The sequence below is a fragment of the Pteronotus mesoamericanus genome, unplaced genomic scaffold, assembly GCF_021234165.1.
Source record: "Pteronotus mesoamericanus isolate MK-2021 breed Mesoamerican mustached bat unplaced genomic scaffold, CSHL_Meso_final contig_65, whole genome shotgun sequence".
In the NCBI taxonomy this organism is placed as follows: domain Eukaryota; kingdom Metazoa; phylum Chordata; class Mammalia; order Chiroptera; family Mormoopidae; genus Pteronotus; species Pteronotus mesoamericanus.
The window spans coordinates 2,118,422-2,138,446 of NW_026555228.1; the positions used below are offsets into that span (position 1 = coordinate 2,118,422).

Sequence of the window (20,025 nt, forward strand, 5' to 3'; positions counted from 1 at the left end):
ATCGACAAATGGGTCTGCATCAAATTAAACAGCTTCTGCAGCGCTAAAGAAACCATCAACAAAATGAAAAGGGAACCGACCGTATGGGAGAACGTGTTTGCTAGTGATACATCGGACGAGGGTTGGATCTCCAAAACACATAAAGAACTCATATGACCCCACACCAGGAAGACCAACAGTCTAGTTAAAAAATAGGCATAGGACCTGAACAGACACTTCTCCAGGAAGGACATACAGAGGGCCCAGAGGCAAATGAAAAGATGCTCAATATCACTAGCCATCACGGAGATGCAAGTTAAAGCCACCATGAGATACCACTTCCCACTGGTCAGAAAGGCCATCACTAACAAATCAACAAACAGCAAGTGCTGGCAAGGCTGTGGAGAAAAGGGAACCCTAGTATGTTGTGGGTGGGAATGCAGACTGGGGCAGCCGCTGCAGAAAATGGTATAGAATTGCCTTAGAAAATTAAAAATGGAACTTCCTGTTGATCCAGTGCACACAGGGACACGTGACAAGGGTGGTCAGCTTCACTAGCCATCAGAGAGATGCAAATTAAAACCACAGTGAGCCCTGGCTCGTGTGGCTCAGTGGATTGAGTGCCAGCCAGCGAACCAAAGGGTCGCCAGTTCAATTCCCAGTCAGGGCACAGGCCTGGGTTGTGGGCCAGGTCCCCAGTAGGAGGCCCATGAGAGGCAGCTACACATTAATGTTTCTTTCCCTCTCTTTTTCCCTTACCCTCTAAAAATAAATACATACAATTAAAAAAAAAAAAAGACACAATGAGATCGTATTTCGCACGGGTCAGAATGGCTGTCATAAAAAATCAACAAGTGCTGGCGAGGCTGTGGAGAAAAGGGACCCCTAGTGCACTGTGGGCGGGAATGCAGACTGGGGCAGCCGCTGTGGAAAGCAGTGTGGAGTTTCCTCAAAAAGCTGAACATGCAACTGCCTTATGACCCAGCCATTCCATGGCTGGGACTATACCCTAAGAATCCCAAAACACCAATTGACAAGAACCTATGCACCCCAGTGTTCATAGCAGCACAATTTACAATAGCCCAGTGCTGGAAACAGCCTAAGTACCCGTCAGTAAATGAGCGGGTCAACAAACTGTGGTATATTTATCCAATGGAATACCATGCGGCAGAAAGAAAGAAAGAGCTCTTACCCTTCGCGACAGCGTGGGTGGAACTGGAGAGCATTATGCCAAGCGAGATAAGCCAGGCGGTGAAAGACAAGTACCATAGGATCTTACCTGTAAGTGGATGTATTCAACAAAATAAACTACTGAACAAAATAAACCCAGAGGCATGGAAACGTAGAACAGACTGATCGTGACCAGAGGGGAGGGGGCAGGGGGAGAATGAAGAAGGGAAAGGAACTAATCGAAGACCATGTATGAATGACCCATGGACCTGGACGTCAGAGTGGGACTGGACTGAGGGGGCGGGGCCTGCGTGGAGGAGGACAAGGGGTGGGGGGCAGGTAAGCTGGGACAACTGTAATAGAGTCACAATAAAAAAGTGATCTCACGAAAAGATACGATTATTTGGTCCTGGCTGGGTGGCTCAGCTGGTTGGAGCATCGCCCCGTACGCCAAAAGGTTACAGGTTCAATTCCCGGTGACGGCACATGCGTGCGCAGGTTGTGGGTTCATCCCTCGTCGGGGCACGTACGGATCGATGTTTCTCTTTCTCTCTCACACATCGATATCTTTTTCTCTCTCTCCCTTCCTCTCTCTTTAAAAATCAGTAAAAAGCATACGCTGGGGTGAGGATTCAAAAGGAAGATAAGATGCTTTGGTCATGCAGTCTGAGAATATTTTCATGGGGTTCAAGATTCCGTGTCCTTTCCTTATGAGACCAGCAGGACAGAGGTTCTGCCTGCAGAGGACTTGGCAGTGCAGGTGGGAAGGGCAGACGCCAATGCACAGCTTTTGTAAAAAGCCTCGTGGTGCTTCAGGGCCTTGGACGGGGACGATGGGCTCCCTTCGGGCCTGGCCGTGGGGAGCAGGACAGCTGGTGATGGAGCTCAGGGAACGCGCCCAGCAGCCCCGGTGCCCCGGCACCTTGCCCCTAGCCCACCAGCTCCCACTGCGTTTCCAGGGTCAGCACCCATCTCCCCGCTGCCTCGGGGCACCCCGACAGCTGGGGTCGCCGTTTGCTCAGCCTGCTCCAGCGGCCGTAACAAAGTGGCAGACACAGCTTGCCATCCGCAGCAGAATTTTATCTTGTCGCGGGGGTCAGAGTCCGAGACCAAGGTGTTGCCAGGTTGGCCTCCTGCTGAGGCCTCTCTCTGCGACGTACAGCCCCTCCCTGGGACCTCCCCTGGCCGTTCCCGCTGTGTGTGTCTGTGTCCTGCTCTCTCCTCACGAGGACACCAGTCCCCTGGGAGTGGAGCCCTCCCTGATCACCTCATTTTACCTTAATCAGCTCTTCAAAGACCCATCTCCAAATACGTCCCATTCTGAGGTCCTTGGGATCCCGGCTTCTCCATGAGGATCGGGGGGCGGGCGGAAGGAGGGAAGCACAGTTAGTCCATAGCGCTGGGACAGATGTCTCCGCCTGTGCCTCATACCTTTTGCTCACCAGTTCTGGGTGCTGCGTCGGCTCTCGGGAAGTAGCGTTCCACCAGGAGCGGATGAGGTCACGTGTGATGCGCGGGCATGTAGCATTCCGGGAAGGGGGCTGCCGCACACGCGTGCCCCGGGAGGCCGGCAGTCCGGCAGAACCTCTCTGGAGAGTTCTTCAGGCACGTGGAACGGCAGCCCCCCTTGGAATAACGCGCGGTCCTCACTCAGACCTGCGAGGGTCCGCATGCCCCGTCTTCTCTCTCGTGGTCTCGGTCCCTCTCCCTCCCTATCCCCGGGCTTGGAACTCACAGCCGCCTTTCTTTCTCTCCTTTCCGGAAGCCCAGCTCATGCTCCCTCAGGGCCTGGAGTCTTCACGCAGTCGCCGTTGGGATGCTGAGAGCCTTCCCCGGGGGGGCTGCCCAGCAGCCAGCAGCGGGTGGGCCTGCTGAGCTCGGGAGGGGCCCCGTGTGAGCAGCGCGGTGCACTGGAGGCTGGACCGGCTGTCAGGTGGCCGCGTGCAGAGATGGGTGGGTGCACGGAGGGATGGGCGGGTGGGCGGAAGGAGGGGTTGGTGGATGAACGGAAGCCTCCCAGCCACGGTTCCTCAAGTCAGTCCTTGGAGGTGGCGCTGAAGAGCGATGCCCTGTTGGCCCCCTTGCAGGGCTGAAGCTCCATTTAGATGGTAGAATGCCTGGCCGGACGCGAAGTGGGCTCTCCTTGTCTTTCTGTGCTGGGATAGCATTTAGAATGAAGACGCGACCATCTCAAAATACACACGGGCGTGTTTCCCAGTAGGGTATGGAAACCTTGTAAGAAAGCTGAGCTGCTCCACGTTGGACTGTTGCTGCGCCACTCGGAGCGCCTGGGATGAGGACTGTGTTCTGCGAGGCACCGGAGCAGGAGCGGAAAGGGGACCCGGGGGTGCAGCCAGTGGCGGGAGGCGTGGCGGGTCCCCTCTAGTTCACCGCCTTCCAGCCGCTTGCGCCCGGCCCGTGTGAGGGGCTGGCGCTGGGCTGCAGGGGTGTGTTCTGAGGGCGAGGATGACCCTACGTCCCGACTCCCAATTGCAGCCACACTGCGGAAACTGGGTGAAATCAGGCTCTTGAGGGAAGACGACCTTTCATGTTTATAAGCAAGCGAATGCCCCCCGAGGGTCACCTTCCTGGGTGTTTCCCTGAGAGGTGAGTTTGGAGGACAGAGGTTAGTGTGAAGACTGGTCATTCCTGTAGGAGTAGACTTCAGGGAAGGGAAGATACTTGCCAGCCGAGTTCTGCCTAGTTCCTGGCTTTGAGGGCGTGTACTTCTCCGGCCCTGCAATTACGGGAGGGGCAATGGAAGCTTTCCGTTCTGAACTGCTCGGCTTGCTGAGTCATTAGGAAGCTGGGGTAACCAGGCGAAATTCAGGCTTGTTCAGGCCTGGCTTCCTCCCACAGCAGCCTGTGTGCATGGAGTGCTTGCAGGTAGAACCGCTGTCATCTCAGGAACGAGAAACAGCCCGGGCCTGTGTGGCTCAGTGGGTTCCTTGGCGGCCTGCGAACCAAAAGGTCGCTGGTTCAATTCCTACTGTAGGGCACAGGCCTGGGTTTCGGGCCAGGTCCCCAGGAGTGGGCGCTTGAGAAGCAACCACACACGGATGCTTCTCTCCATTTCCTTCTCCATCCCTTCCCCTCTCTAGAAAGAAAGAAATAAAATCTTTAAAAAATTTTTAAAAAAAATGAGAAACAGCAGCCAGCAGGAAAACTCTGTACCTGGCTCTGCTGCCTTGTGTTTTATGTGTGTGTGTGTATACATAGATATTAATTTATATATTCACACGTGTATATTAATTTATATGTGTATAATTTTTTAAATTGATTTTTTAGAAAGAGAGACAGAGAGAAACTTTGCCCCTTGACCAGGCATTGAACCCGCAACCTGGGCACATCAGGACACTGCTCTCACCAGCTGAGCTACGGGGCAGGGTGTTGGCTTGATTTTACCTCTTCGTTGGTACCTCTGTTTTCTCCTTGTGTTTTTCCCCACGTGGCTTTAGGAAACGCAGAGTCAGGACCGGCGACCGCAGGGTTGCTGACTCGCTGGTGTGGTCTTGTGGCTTCACCTTATTTGGGAGGCAGCTCTCCCAGGCTGCGGTTGGAGGGTTCTGGGGCTTGGGGCTAGACCGGGGAAAGCTAGACCAGGGGAAGGAGGAGGAAGGCAGGCCGCAGAGGAGGCTGGCGCACTCCCTACGTGAAATGCGGAAGCTGAGGGAAGGGGGAAACGTGGACCCACACTGAACCGTGAGATTGGTGCGGACGGGGCGGGGAAGTGGGACTTCCGGGGGGATTCTGACATGCGTGGGCAGGGAGGCCGTGTACATGACTTGGTTTAATTTTGTTGCACTTGCTTTTCATTGTCGACACTATTCCAGATGCCCCCGCTTTGCTCCCCATGACTTGCTTTAATTTTTAAGTTATTCGACGTGGCTTGCTTTTTTTTTTTTTGAAGTGGGTTGTTAAAACATTATTTGTTTTTACATTGTGGCTGGATCCACATCATGTACAATTTACCAATTGAGTGGGTGCAGCGAGCTCAGCAACGTTTCATTCTTCCCTGCGTTACGCAACCGTCACTCCTAGCGCGTTCCAGAACATTCTCTTCTTCCCAGTAGGAAACTCTGTATCTGTGCAGCGGTCACTCCTGAAACGGGTTTCTTTTCCACGTTTCACTCAGAATGACCCCCTGTGCATGTGGTTCGAGGTGCTTACTAATGCAGGCGGGCGAAGTGGACGCTTGGCCGACCGAGTCCACCCCGCACACCCTCTGTGTTCCGCGGTGGTTCCTTGTATAGCTAGTCTCAGGCCCGGATGCAACTCCTCAGTTGTCTGGAGGCCCACACGTTTGACATGAAAAAGAAGACCCGTTCTGAGTCGCCTCTCTCTCGGAAGCAATCGTCAATGCATCCACCTGTCTCTAAGTGTCTGCAGACCTCTACATACCCCCCGAGGGCACGGGGGAGCACGTGACCGCCAGGGGCGCTTTGTGTGCCGGTGCCCTTTTCCGCACCGCCCCCTCCCCAGGCAGCCCCATGTCCTCCCACGCCCCGACCCGAGCTCCCCACCACCTGCACCAGCCTCAGGAGTCGGAGGAAAGGAAGGCGCAGGAGGAAGAGGAAGGACGCATGGAGACAGCACGTACCTGACAAGTAGTACGCCTTTCCCAGGTTTTCTCAAACATAGCACTTGCAGCCTGTTGTCCTTACAAGTTCGATTTTTTTGGTGATGTGCAGGACCACACCGTGGTGGGGGAGGGGGGTGTGTGTGTAGGGGCGTGTCCCCTTGTCAGTGGTGATTACGTCGTCCTCCCTGGTGGGAGGAGAGAGTAAGTCCAGGTTGTCCCACGTAAACCAAGCTCTTGCTCTGTACAAGAGACAAGACATCGGGGTGACAAGCCAAGGAGAGCCCTGTGTCCTATCAGCCGAAAGAGGAGCGACGCGTCGTTTTGCGGCACGCAGGAACCATGGGAACGCCCCCCAAAAGTCCCCCCGCCGCGGCCGGGGTCGCAGAGTCACGGCTCCTTCTCAGCGAAGCCGGGCCCCCCTCCCTTTATTTGTTTTTTTTAATTTTTGACTTAAACCGGCGGCCTTCTTGAACGATGAGGACAGCCAAGTGCGCCTGCCGCCCGGTGCTGGCAGCGTCGGCCACGGACTAGGGGCCTCGGGCGTCCCGCATCCCACCCGATGCCCCCAAGGAGCATCGATGCTGTCACCGTGCGCACATGTCCCTTACAAACTGTTTTGTGACGTGTCCTCTAATGAGTATAAAAGTCAGGCAAATAAATATCTCCCATGAAGACATGTTTAACAGTACAATAGAGTAGACACTAAGCCATGCACTGCACGATTCCACGTGTCTATAATACCCAGAATGGGCACATGCACGCAGACAGAAAGTACATGAGCGGTTGCCGGGAAGGAAGGGGTTGACTGCGGGCGGATATGGAAATGTTCTGGGGTCACAAAGCCGTCATGGTTGTGCAGACTGTGAACATACTACCACTCTGGAATCGTACGCTTTCAGAAGGTGAATTCTGTGGCCAGCGGCAGCCCCAAAATATTAAGTCAGAACTTCCACACGTCAGCAGTTTGTAAGTTATAAAGAGTGTGCGCTGTCCCAAGGAGTGTGATGAAACCTCACGTCCCTCTGTTCCGATGCGCTAAGGATGTGACTGGCTTACGTCCTTGTGACTCGGCTGTGTCCAGTGTAGTCACACTGTGAACGCTCTCCGCCCACCGGTCGTCCCGTACCCGTCTCAGCTTGAGATCGACCGCAGTGCTCCGGTCGAAGTCGCCCTGATGTTATGTAATTGGGGCTCGAACGTGCAGGAGTAACGATGCTGGCAATTTCGATCTGCCACAGAGAAGCCGGGAAGGGTTTCCTTGAAGTGGAAAGAGGTGTACGATTAGGGAAAACGCAGGAGGGATGGGGTTCGGTGCTGTCCGCGGTCTCTGGCATCCACGGGGGATCTTGGAACGTATACACCCTCTGGATCAGTGTGTGTAAACTATCTGCCAGCTTTTAAAAAGCCTAGTGAACACCAGGAATAAAGAAATACATTTAAAAAAATTTTACGATTGAAAGCGAGAGTGTGCATGGCTGAAGTCTGAGGAGGACAGACGGTCCCTGTGTTGGCTTTGAGGGACATTGTTCTTGTTGGGCCGTGTAGCGCCGCGGCCGTAGCGTGGACGCAGCCAGGGACAGTCCGCCGCCCAGGCTGGCCGGCCCCGCGATGCGGGCGAGGGCAGAGGGCGGCGGTGTGCAGGGCGCGGACTCGTTCCCGGATTAGGAAAGTGGGACCTTCCCGACGTTTCCATAGATGCCTCTTTTCTGCTTCCCTTGCAACCGGAAGTCCGCTTTTTGCGATTCGCATTTTAATGGTCTGGCATTTGGTGGGTTAGCTTTGGGAGTTTGTCTTGTGCGCGCAGGAAGCGGCAGCCGGGGCTTGACCGAGGTGTGAGGGTGAAGGGGCGTTCAGGATGCTGCGAGGGGTTCTCGCCTGTACTGACAGTGGGCGGGGGGGGGGCGTCCTAGCCCGGGCCCCATTCCGGTGGAGAGACTGGGGCAGGTTCGAGGCTTGGCTGAGAGACTGCCTGGGAGGCTCGGAGGGAGCGTTCTTGTGGAAGGCACAGGTGCTAGGGAGCTTGTTTCGTTCCGGCCCCTCCCTGGTGGGATTTTTCACGGGCACAAACGCTCTGCGCCAGTGAAAGGCAGATTTGTAGCCAATGGATTATACGTATTTACGACGTCCAGTCGCTGTGGAAGCATTCGAGCATCTTACAGGTCCTGATCATTGAAGACCTACCTCCAAGAAACATAAAAGTGCTTTCTCTTCAGAAAGAACTTGGGGGGGGAGGGCCTTCGTTAAGAATGGATTCCCCAAGCACCCGTTGCGCCCAGCTCTTGGATTCGAATAGGCTGCTCCCGCGAAAGGAACCAGACCGCGTCGAGGGCGGGGGCGACGGACCTACAGAATGAGCCTGGGGCGTCTTGTAGCGCCCAAGAGGAGGCCAGTGCTGACAGGAAGCAAGGAAAGAAAAGGAAAGGGAAGGAAGGAGAAGTAGTAGAAAGGTTGTGGGCTTCCGAGTCAAAGACAGAGGTTGAAACCGCTATCTTCTCTCTCCACGTGATTGTATCGGGGCCCGTAAGCCGGCTCCTAACGCGTGTGCCTGGTTGACGCGGTACCCCGAGCAGCCTTCCTCGAGGGCTTATGCAAACGGTTCATGGATATAATATCAATGCAGCAGCGCAGCGTAGGGCCATGTAGGGGTGTGCGCGTGGGGGGGGGGGAGAACACATGAAAAAGGACTGCTCCTAAAATAGCAGTCGTGCCAGAGAAACTGCAAGGTGGCATGTGCATTGGGGGCCCGTGAGCAGGGGTCAGAAGTAAGCGCTGTGATTTGAGACCAGGCCGTAACAGAAGCAGGTCGGAAAGGGAAAGTCCATGCCGGGGGTTAAGTGCAGGGCTCAGGGGGAGGGGCGTCCCGGGTGGAAAGGGGCTGTTGGGGACCCTGGGGGGACAGGCCCTTCCTGGGAGGACGGGGGCCCTGAGCTGTCAGCGGCATCGGGGGGGGGGGGGGGGGGGCACGCAGGGACTTCTCAATACGGAGCCTTGTGAGGGCACAGACGGCGTGGGTCCGGGTCAGCCTGCCCCTTCTTTGTCTGCTCCGCTGAATGCTTTGCCCACAGTAAAACTTCCAGAGAGACTTTGTTCCTTGTTTGCTGGATAACATTCCTGATGAGTGTGTCATAAACCGGGGGCTGCATGCACACAGAGCTGTGAAATGCGCTTGGGAACGTTTCTTTTTTAAACTTCCTGACTCCATCGCACTGTATGAGGGTCGTGGGGCTGAGCTGTGCCCGACACACGTTACGTGATGACCCCGTGTAGCTAATAGCCAAAGCCGTGCCTGATAGAAGGGAGGGCACCCAAGCCCGGGGGCGGGAGGGGGTAAAAGGGCAAGCCTGCGGGGGGTGGGGCGTTCAGCGAGGGAGCCTCGGGAGCGAAAGAGCGGTGGGAGCGTCCCCCCGCGCGAGGTCGGGAGCCGGCCGGCCAGGAATGTGCCATCCAAGGGCGGCGGAGTCACGGAGCTGCGCGCCGCCGGAGCCTGCGTGAACCTGCCTGTCACGAGGCGGCAGGCACAGGCAGGCCGGCCGCGGGCAGCAGGGCTTGGAGACTCTGCGGCGGGCAGTTGACACACCGGGCTGCGGCGGGTCCCTGAAGGAAGCGCCGCGCCCGGTGTAGGGCGCAGAGGGCCGGTAAGACAGCCGGGTGTCAGTCGCCGCTGTATTTTGCGCTTGCAGTGCCTCTTTTGTTCTCCTGTCTGCAGCAGCGGGCTGTCAGCTCGCCGTGCGGGCGGGGAGACCGGGGGACCTCTGCGCACGTTCTCCTGGCTATTGTTCCACCTGAAGATGAAAGATCGTGCACATCGGGGTGCAGATTGCGGGCGCTGGCGCGCGCTCTGCGCACGGAGCGCGCCCGCGCCTGCGCTGCCCGGGTGCGCGGAGCTAGATCCCTGCAGCTTTGCAGCCGTGCTGTGGCGCTGGGACGCGAAAGCAGCGCCTCTCTGCGCTCGCGCTGGGGTGTCCGGGGCTTTGCTCTGCGGGGCCGTGCTGGTGCGAGAGGTGCAGAGCCTCCTCCCCGCGGAGGGGGCGGGTGGCCCAGGAGGCTGGCTGCGGGCGCCTCGCCTGGCGTGCGGGAGGACCCGCTCTGCCTCGCTTTCTGCCTTTTGCCTTTGCACGGCAGCAAGACAGGAGCGTTTTTTACAGCTGAGGAGGCATTGAATGTGGCTCTGGGAAGGAAATGGTGAGTCAGCCGCATCGAAATGAGGGGGGAAGAAAATGAAACGCGGTGTGCATGTTCGGTCGTGAAGGGAAAATGCTCTGTGGGTAGATTCCCACACAGCCGGCTCCCTGCGGTGGAAAATGTAAGTGGGGAAATGGGTTCTGGTTCCGAGCGTTTTCCGGTTCTTGGGTTTGGCTCTCCTTGGTGTGACTGGCAGGGAGAGGCACGCCGCATGGGCTATTTATGGGCTGTCATTTCATTTGATTTTTTTCCCCCTTTTGTAGTCTGATAAAACAGTCAGGTTATTATGACTTTGGGCCACATTTCTGTAGATGCCAGTGTCTCGGCCCACGCGTGCTGCAGTGTGTGTGGAGGGAGCATGCCGTGCGCCAGGCAGACTGCTGCAGAGGTCTGTGTGCACACGCCTGCACACACGGGCCCCGCATGTGCTGGCTCGCACGGCCCGGGGGCATTGTGAAATGCACGTGGGCTGCTCATGCCAGGGGAGAGGTGAGAAGGCAAAGCAGTTGCGAGAAAGGTGTTCCGACGCCCACCTAGCAGCGTTTGTAATTAAACACATTGTCTGCGCACGGGCCGGACAGGTGGAAGAGAAATGGCATCTTCCCATGTCACAGAAGACAGCTGCAGGCTGGGCACAGAGTTGATCCATGGCCGGCATATTTCTTTTTCTTGGCAAAGCAGGATCTTGGAGGGCATATTCTAGACATATTTTGGTTTTTACAGTTGTGCTGCAGGAAAGTATTTTCATGGATGGTAGAGAGAGGGGCAGCTGTATGGTTTTGTCATGCAAGTGGAGGAATTTTACACCTCTTTCTCTCTCTCTCTCTCTCTCTCTCTCTCTCGCACGCGCGCACACCCCTTAGCGAAAAATACTTGGGGGCAGCATCCTCCCTGGTCCGCGCAGGAAGCAGACGCACACGGCGGCCGTTGTCCCTGGGCGTCCATGGCCCCGCTGCCGTGGCCCATGCGCCCAGCGAGTGCGCTCGCACTGCCGCTTTCCTGGCAGGGCCGGCCCGCCCTCCCAAAGTCCACCCTTGAATGTGGCAGGCTGGGAAGCGGACATCCCGTGTGGCCTGTATGTAGAGCGCCCCTACCGGCCGGCCACCGGCTGTAAGGCTTGACGTCTCCTGGGCGTTCGCACTGAAGACGACCCAGGTGGGGACGCGTTTGGAACCAGGGCTGGCGCTTTGTGCCCACCGTTCCAGCCGCCTTTGCCCTGTCCCAGGACGCCCGTATGTTCGGGCCAGCTTTGCCTGCAGGGGGGTGGGTGCTCAGGGCATTTCTAGGAGACCCAGACGCACCCCTGCATGTGTGCCGGGATTCGAGCGTCACCCCACTTTCCCACCTTGAAATCATATTGACAGAATCCTTTGTGTTCGTGCCTTCAAGTTGACAAAGCCTTTTGACATAGGTGCCTTGGGCCTCCCAACAGGGGCACCAGGCTCGTTTGGCAACCAGCAGACTGGCCTTTTGGACTGGGGTCCCATGGCTGCTTGTGTGCGGAGTGACCCTCCCATGCAGTGCGGTTGGTCTTGAATCCGGCGGGCTCCTGAGACACCCCCGGCCCCGTCCGCCGTGACAGGTCCTGCAGCGAAGCCTGGCCCGCATGCAGACCTGCCGCGCGCTCCCGGCAGAGCCGGTTCTCATTAACTCACACGTCTTGGGTCCGCGGTGCCAGCCGTGCAGGGGGGGCGGGATTCCAGCGTGGACTTCCCGGGGCTGCAGAACGGGAACCCCCAGCCGGGCTGAGTGACCGGGCACACGGGTCCCAAGGCTGCTTGCATGCGGCCCTCCTTTCCTTCATAAAACGAAGAATTTAGATGAAATGAGTCCTGAGGCTTCTTGGGCCATAATGATTTTTGATTGCCTGGGACAGAAGACAGGGCTTGAATTCTCCTTAACCAAAAAAAAAAAAAAAAAAAAAAATCACACGTCTGGCCCTGGCCGGTGTGGCTCAGTGGATTGAGCGCTGGCCCATGAACCAAAGGGTCGCCAGTTCGATCCCCAGTCAGGGCACAGGCCTGGGTTGTGGGCCAGGCCCCCAGTGGGGGGTGTGCAAGAGGTAACCACACATGGATGTTTCTCTCCCTCTCTTTCTCCCTCCTTTCCCCCATCTCTCTAAAAATAATAAAGAAAATCTGTTTTAAAAATCTCATCCAGCCCATAGGGGGTGCTGTTTGACTCCTCTGCTGTCAGCACGCCTGAGTGCAGACGTAAATCGACGAGGCACACACGGAGTCTCTTGGAGATGCCCTTACACATCAGATGAGCTGCTGGCAGCAGACCCCTCTTCTGCCAGCGGGGTGTTGGGAGGCAGGGGCCGTGCCTTGACGGTGACCCCACGGCTGTGTGCTGTGCCGACGTCCCCTAAAGTCAGCCGCTCACAGTGCAGCTCGCGTGGGTGTGACTGGCATGACATTTCTTATTTAATGGTTTTCTTGGAAAACATCTAGCCAGTGGGCCCTTAAACAGACTTGGAGGCCATTACAGATGGGAAGCCTGGAAATTCTAGTAAGACGTTGAACATTTAGTCCTGACTGCTGTGGCTCAGTGGGTTGGGCGTTGTCCCGCGAAGTGAAAGGCTGCCAGTTCGATTCCTGGTCAGGGCACATGCCTGGGTTGCGGGCCCGGTCCCCAAATGGGGGCATGAGAGAGGCAACCGATTGATGTTTCTCTTGCACTTTGATGTTTCTCTCCCTCTCTTTTTCCCTCCATTCCCTTCTCTCTAGAAATAAGTAAAGTCTTTTAAAAAAAATACATATTTAACATTTACACACACGTGCATGCATATGTATACGTACATATCACAGATATACATGTTATAGCCATGTAGTAGTAGAGCATATAGAGTTAATTTTCATGTACAATAAATATCTAGAGTCTATTGGATCAATAAGTCCTTTCCAAATACGGTTCATCTGAGTGACAGTAGTCAGACAATAACCCAAGAGGTGTGCTTTGCACAACTTGGGGTTACATGCAATTGTGATAAAAAGGAAGACGCCTGCCCTTGCTGGGTGGCTCAGTTGGTTAGAGCGTCCTCTCGGTACCAGAAGGTTGTCAGTTCAATCCCCGGTCCGGACACACATGGGAGGCAACAGATGGATGTTTCTCACATCGGTCTGTTTGCCTCCCCCACCCCCCTCTCCTCTCTCCCTTTCTCTCTAAAATCAATTAAAAAATAATATCCTCGGATGAGGATGAAAAAAAATTTTTAAAGGAAGAAATCTGAAACCAAGGATTTTTAGTTAATTGGTAGAGACGCTAGTGTAATCCTCGGCTGAGGGTGCCTAGTGTGCTTCCCTCCGGGGAGCCATCTGAAAGCATGTGAACGTTCAGGGTGTCACTGTGTCAGAATCACTCGAGGTCCTGTAACCACCGATATAAACACACCAAGAAGAGTAAAGGGCTGCCCAACAAACCACTCCATATTTTCATAGGGTCATTGCTTTATGGAAAAATTGAGTTCCTTCTGACGGCCCTTCCTGGGGAAATAAACCTAATTACACCCGCCAGTTCTGTGCCTCTCTGCAGCCCTCGCCAGCGCGTGATGTTGAATTGGAAGAGGGGACCCCGGCGTGGAGGCCAGGCTACGCGCCGCCTGTGGAGGGCGTGTCCTTGGCCAGGGCTTTCTGCCCCGGCACACATGCCTTCTACGGTGCTTCTTCGCTTGGTGGCCCCTCCGTTTCTGTGAGCATGGAATCAGAAGGCCTCCCTTCTCAGGGGACAGTTCCTGAGGTGCCATTGTCGTATTGCCGCACTGGTCATGGGTCTCTCATCGTGTGCTTAGGGACCAGGGAGCCTGCAGAATCAAACCAGGTACAGAGAGGACCTCCCTGGAAGGGGGCTATCCTCTGGGGGGGGAAACGGGACACAACCAATGGCCGTCAATTAGGGGCTTAAACAACAGACTTGCATTTCTCACACTCCTGCCGTTTGGAAGTCCCAGGTCAAGGGGCCAGGCAGTTTGGTCCCTGGCGGGACCCGCCACCGGGTTCTCCCCGGGCCGTCTTCTCACTGTGTCCTCCCGTGGTGGCGGCCGGGGGATGGGGGGAGAGAACAAGCTCTGCGGGGTCTCTTTTATAAGAGCCCTGGCGGCATTCATGGGGCTCCACCCTCGTGACCTCCCAGAGCACCTCCCCGCCTGATACGGTCCCATCGGGCGTTAGGATTGACCAGGCGAAGAACTTGGGGAGGGGGGACACAGGCGTTCAGTGCCCAACATCATCAGCGTACGTGGCGGTGGTGCTGGGTCACCGGAGGGCTCAGGAAAAGCAGCGGGTTTTCATCCTCGCACGAAATGAGAACGTTGAGCCGCTTAGAAGAGTTTGAGGCAGGGACACGGTGACGGCCGTGGAGAGCATCGTGAGCCCTGGACTCGGCCGTGACTGTGGGACCAGACACACCGGTCTGGACGCTCCCCCGGGCTCCTCAGGCACCGCAGGCAAACCCGTGAGTTTTACAGGACGTCGGTGGTATCTTGCTGTGGGCTGTGGGGAGGGAGCAAGTTGAACAATATTTGATCATGTGAAAGAAAACCTTCTAGATCCATAGCTAGATTTCTTAAAATTCAAACACATCTTTTAAAGAAAGAAAAAAAAAAAAAACCAACAAAACCCCAAACGTGGCTCAGAAGCAGAGCGTGTAGGTACAGGAAGCGGAATTAAGTTGAACCCGAATTCTAATATTGCTTGTGAGCTGTACCCTAATATTTGTAGCTTTCGCGTTTTCGTCAACAGCATACCATACCTAAGGGAAACTACGCAACGCGGATGCTCCTAAAACCATGGCAGAGGTAAATGCATGTCTGCCATACAAAAAATAATCATTTTTACGGTGACTCGCATCTGATTGTTCCCTCTGATTGTCATGACCTGCAATAACGTGGTGTTTGCAGCCCCTCTGTGCTTCACACCTGCCCAGTTACAAGAGGCCAGTGCTCCCTCTAGTGGCTGAAAGGAAAGCAGAAAAGTTGCAAACAGGTTTCAAAACTCATTCCACCCACCCCTGGCTGTTAAATAGTCTCTCCTGTTCTCTGCTCCTCTTCAGAGTGCTTATCAAAACGAGCAACTACATGCTTGCATTTTTTTTTTAAAAAACCTCACCTGTGCCTTGCCTTCTAGACCGAGGGGTCCGCAAACACAGGCTGAGGCCCCCATCCGTGGGCCCGGGGTTCAAGGCGCCTTTCTGGGCTTAGGAGTACGATCGGTCCCTCCAGGCCTGGTACAGGCAGTGGCTGAAGCTCACCATTTTTTCCTGGCGATGATAATCTCATTTGGAAGGGACGTGGAAGCCGAAGAATCAGGAGTAGCTTTTTGAATTCACAGCCCCATGCGTGGGCGAGCCGGCGACAGGGCCGGGAGGAGGCGAGGTTGCCCAGAGCACACTGCCATTGCGGGCGAGCCGTCTTGATGGCTTGGAAGGCTTTCTCTGAGAGAGGTGTTCTCCCCGGCCCCGCCCAGGCCGGCCTTTCTGACGGAGCGCGTCCCCGGAGAGCTTGCATTTGTGTGTCTGAAGCTCTCAAGTGTACTTTCCGTGGGGGTGCCCTTGAGGAAAGCTGGGCAGGGCAGGGGGGCCCGAGGTCACACGAGGGGCTGTGAACACAAGACAGTTGGCTCTCCATCATGGAGACTTGGGGCTGGACTGCGTGTTCTCTCACATACTCGGTGGAACTTGTCTTGCTTATGAAGCTTTCATACCAACATGTAAAAGTAAAAATGTTGCCCCGGTTAGGGCAGGGGTTCTTCCGAGTGGGAGGGAAGCACGTGGGGGGTGGGCACGCTGTTGGCAGCATGGAGACCTGGGTTCCGGTCCGCGCCACCGCGGGCTGGCCCTTCCCCGGGTACCCGCTGGTAGGAGCCCCACGCAGATCCTGCCAGGCCAAGGGTGTCTGATGTGCCTCTACCTCGCACGGCCATCTTTATGGGGGTGGGGGCGTGACTCGCCCCAGCGGGCGAGGGAGGGGCGCTCCGTGAGGCCTGACGTCACGCCGCTGGTGTGGGATGCCGTCGTGGCGCGTGGCTGCCTAACAAAACCCCACGTCAGTCGGACGGGAGCTTGTGTTTTCCAGCGGCCTCAGGCGCTAGACGTCTCCGCCACACCGGGACACGCATCGAAACGAGCCAGGTGTCCTGTTCCCCTCGACGCCAAAGCGCTTTGCACAGGACAGCCGTCTGGTGTGTGTGACTTCAGTCTTCCGAGAGTCGGAAATTTTCCTCCCTGTGAACGGAAGATCATTGGTGATCCGGTTTACACAGTCGCAGCGAGGACAGAGCCGTCCAAAAAGTTTTTAAAAATCAGCCCATCCATAAAGCGTCGCTACATCGGGAATGCGCCCATGCAAGGTGCTTTCGCTAAGAACCTGAGTGGCTGCATCTCGGAAACGTGCAGCTTCCGTCCTTGCCCTTCCCCACAGGGACCGAAAGAAGCCGACGCACTTGTGTGTCTCACGGACGTCAGGGGCCGCCGTGCACAGTGCACGGAAGAAACGTTGGCCCGTGAGGCTGGGAAGGAGGTGGCCCATGCTCTGTCGTCCTCCGGAGAGGCGCTCACGGTGCGGCCACAGTGCAGTAACGGGAGAGCGATGGCCTGTGTGTGCTCAGGGCGACCTACAGGGGGCGACCGCAGGGCTGGGGACCAACGGCCCGGTGACGAGGACCCGGAGGGGCAGACATGGAGCAAAACAGAGACCCAGTGACGTGAGCCTGGTGACCTCATGGGGCTCGTGACGAGCTGATGGGATCTGGACAGAAAACCGGCACCTCCCAGGCGTGACGTCCACACTCAGGCACGGGGTGGCTGTCTCCCTGCCGAGATCGTCAGGGCAGGTTTGGACGACCGCGGGTGGACAGGATTTCGGGAGCATGTGAGAGGGAAAGAGACACACACACACACGTAAACTTTTGTTTGCTTCGCTTTGGTTCCTGTCCTGTTTACCGTGGCTTCTCCTCTGGGTTCGCTGAACTCTTTGGTCCCAGAGCAGAGCGCTCGCCTCCACGTTTCCGCAGTCGCGGCTGGTCCAGTGAGAGCAGCGAGGCCAGGGTTAGGCAGTGCAGGCCGCCGCCCCCGACGTGTCCGCGCCGGGGGGGTCTCGGGGAGCCGGGCGTGGAGCCCGCTTGCATTGCCAGCCCTTCAAATGGAGCGGCACAGGCAGGTGGCTCCTTGGTAGCATGTCATTAGCACGTTCTGCATGAGCATGAACAGGCACCTGACTTGAATACTAATTTCCGGGGTCCTGGATGCAGCTCCTTTGTGACATTTGCCTGTGTGGCCTGGCTCGGCTGGGTGCGCGCCCCGGAGCCTGCGCGGGGAGCCGCTGAGTTGCTTTTGCTGCCCGTCCTAAGTCATCTTATTTTTTGGCTTTTGCTTTCTCTGAATCTTGTCATCACCCTTGACTTTTTCCTTGGGGATGGGGGAAATACACACACACACACATACACACACGTATGTTTTACTTATTAACTGCATTTATTGGGGTATATGGATAATAAAATTGTATCAGTGTCAGGTGTCCAGTTCTATCATATGTCATTTGTATGTTGTATTGTGTGTTCACCCCCTTAAGTCAACTCACATTTCATCACCATTTATCCCCACCCCCCGTCCCCTGCTTCTCTTTGGTAATCACCACGCTGGGTGTTTGGGGGGGGGGGGTTGTTTTGTTTTGTTTTTTTTGCTTCATCCCTTCACATTTTTCAGCCAAATCCCAAACATTGTCCCCTTGGACAGCTGCCAGCCTGTTCCGTGCATCTGAGTCTGTTTCTATTTTGTTAGTGCATTCTGTTGATGGGAGTCCACATATGCGTGGATCATATGGTGCTTGTCTTCCTCTGACGGACTTCTTTTACTGAGCACACTGCGCTCCAGGACCCCCCGCGCCGCCGCAGAGCGTGAGATTTCCTTCTCTTTCTACAGGGTCGCGGCGTCTCCCGTGGCGCAACTGCACCACGGCTTTTTGATCCTCTCATCTACAGATGGGCACTCGGGCTGCTTCCTGGGATCTTGGTGATTGTAAACAACACTGCAGTGAACATAGACGTGTGCGTGTTTATATATACACACGCATGCACAGATACACACATACAACACAGACACAACATGTGACACAGACACAGACTACGTACAGAGCAGTCACTGGGAACCTCGCAGAACACGACCGCAGCAGAACCCCCAAGTCCCACGATGGCTTCTTTTTTGGGTGACCCTGATTTCCTGGATTCTTATCCCCTGGGACCACAAAAACCAGTTACCGGTTTGAGGGCTTTGCGGGGACGTGAAGAAAAAAATAGAAGGTGGGGGCAGAGTTGGTCCCGAAATTGCTGCGTGTGAGGGAATGTCACTAAGGAGGTGTGGGGCTGGAGCGCCGGGACGTGCACCTCGAGAATGAGCCGTTACTGCCAGCACGCACCCCCTGGGGACCAGCATGCCACCCCCTGGGGACCAGCAGGCCCTCGTGTCCTGCACAGGGTGCCCGTGACTGCGCCAGGAAGGAGCCCGCCCTGGGCAGCAGTTGTTGGGCTCTGGGTTATTCTTTACTTCCCAGTGGGGCTTTGCTGCCGCAGGCGAGTCGCCTCCCCCACCCGGCCAGGTCTCCCAGTCTCTCCCCTGAAGGGCACATTGCCTGTAGACCTCCTTTTTAATTCACGCATCCAACAGTGGCTGCAGGCGGCCAGAGGCGCTAAGATTTGACCAGTAAATTGTCGCTGATTTCATTCTGCATATCTGTGGTGTGGTGGGTACTTATGAAATGGCAGGCACCAGGTGGTTTTCTCGGGGGAGGGGAGCAAGAGTGTTTTTAGCAGAAGAAAAAAAAAAAAAGAGGTTCCAGTGTCCGTCGCGTCTTTGGAGTGAGGTATCGGGCAGGCGTTGCTGAGTCGTCGTGAGCTCGGTTTTACTGCCTGGGGAGGCTCCGCGCCTTCGGAGGAGGGGGCCGCAGGGCCTTGCTGCGCCTCCATGGTGTGCTGGCCGCAGGGCTGTGCGTTTTCTCTAAGCCACTTGCTGCTATGCGCAACTTATTTCGGTAACTTTTAGTTTGTCTTCGTGTGTGCCTAAAACACATTTTTTAAAATCTAGTATTTTCTGAAGCTCATAGACTTGCCCCTTTTGTCATGGCATGTTTTCTAAGGAGACGTGGGATCGTCCGTTTCCTGGAAGCAGGGGGCCACGCCTGTTCTCCGGGGGCCCCAGCGGGACGTGAGATGTGCTGTCGTCTGTGAGAGGCTGAGGAATCCCAGCGCCTGGCTTGGGGCACGGTCCTGTGCCGGTCCTGGGATAGCGCCGGGCGGGGAGAGCAGCCCCTGCTGGCTGACGAGGGGCAGTGGATGGCCTCGGGCGTGATGTCTGGCTTCTGCTCTCGAGTATCCCCTGAACCTCACGGGGACTTTTCTCCTGAGGACATTGCAAGAGGGACAGCGACCGGGCACTTACCTGACAGGCCGTGCTGTGGCCTAGTTGGGACACCTGTCCCGCCCAGGCCAGGAGGCGTGTCCCAGGCGGCAGGCTCACCGCTGGGCCACAAGAGGGCGCCTGTGGTCAGGGCAACGTGTCCCAGCCTGGTGGTGCGTTACGCCCTGGTTCTCTGTCTGCTGCGGTGCCTAAGATGTCTTTTAACAACTCAGCTCGCCTTCCGGACGGAAAACCCTTCTTGCCTTTATTGGGATAGTTGGTCAGAGGCCTATTTTATTGCTCTGTCACATTGCAAGAGGCAGAATGTTGGCAAATGTGTAGCCAGCTGATTGGTTGAAAATTTCATAGCTGTTAGGCTGCGACCTTCAGCTTTGGCAGAGATAAGCATGTGGGTGAAGCATGCATGCATGCATATGTGCCTATCATGGAAAGACAGAAGCGGGTCATGGATATGGAAATGGGTAAGAATATGAAAATATCATTAAGTCATTGAAGGTTACAAAACCAATTCTTTTTTCATTTTTGCTAATACACTACTGATTTTAATGCTTTTATCAACACATTAATTTGCAGCCTACCTTAGAAAGTCCTTTCCCTTTGCATATGGCAATTTCTTGAAATAAACCACCCAAAAACCTTGTTGCAACGTGAAATAAAGATTTCTGAATAGAGCTGTGTCTGCGAATTTTCACAAACATTGTTTTCTG

At 55.7% G+C, this 20,025-nt stretch overlaps 1 protein-coding gene across 2 annotated transcripts in view; it reads left to right on the forward strand.

Annotated features, from left to right (window-relative positions):
• SHROOM2 (shroom family member 2) overlaps positions 1-20,025 on the forward strand; it is a 104,988-nt gene that overhangs the window by 71,195 nt on the left and 13,768 nt on the right. The gene's annotated exons all lie outside the window — the stretch shown is intronic.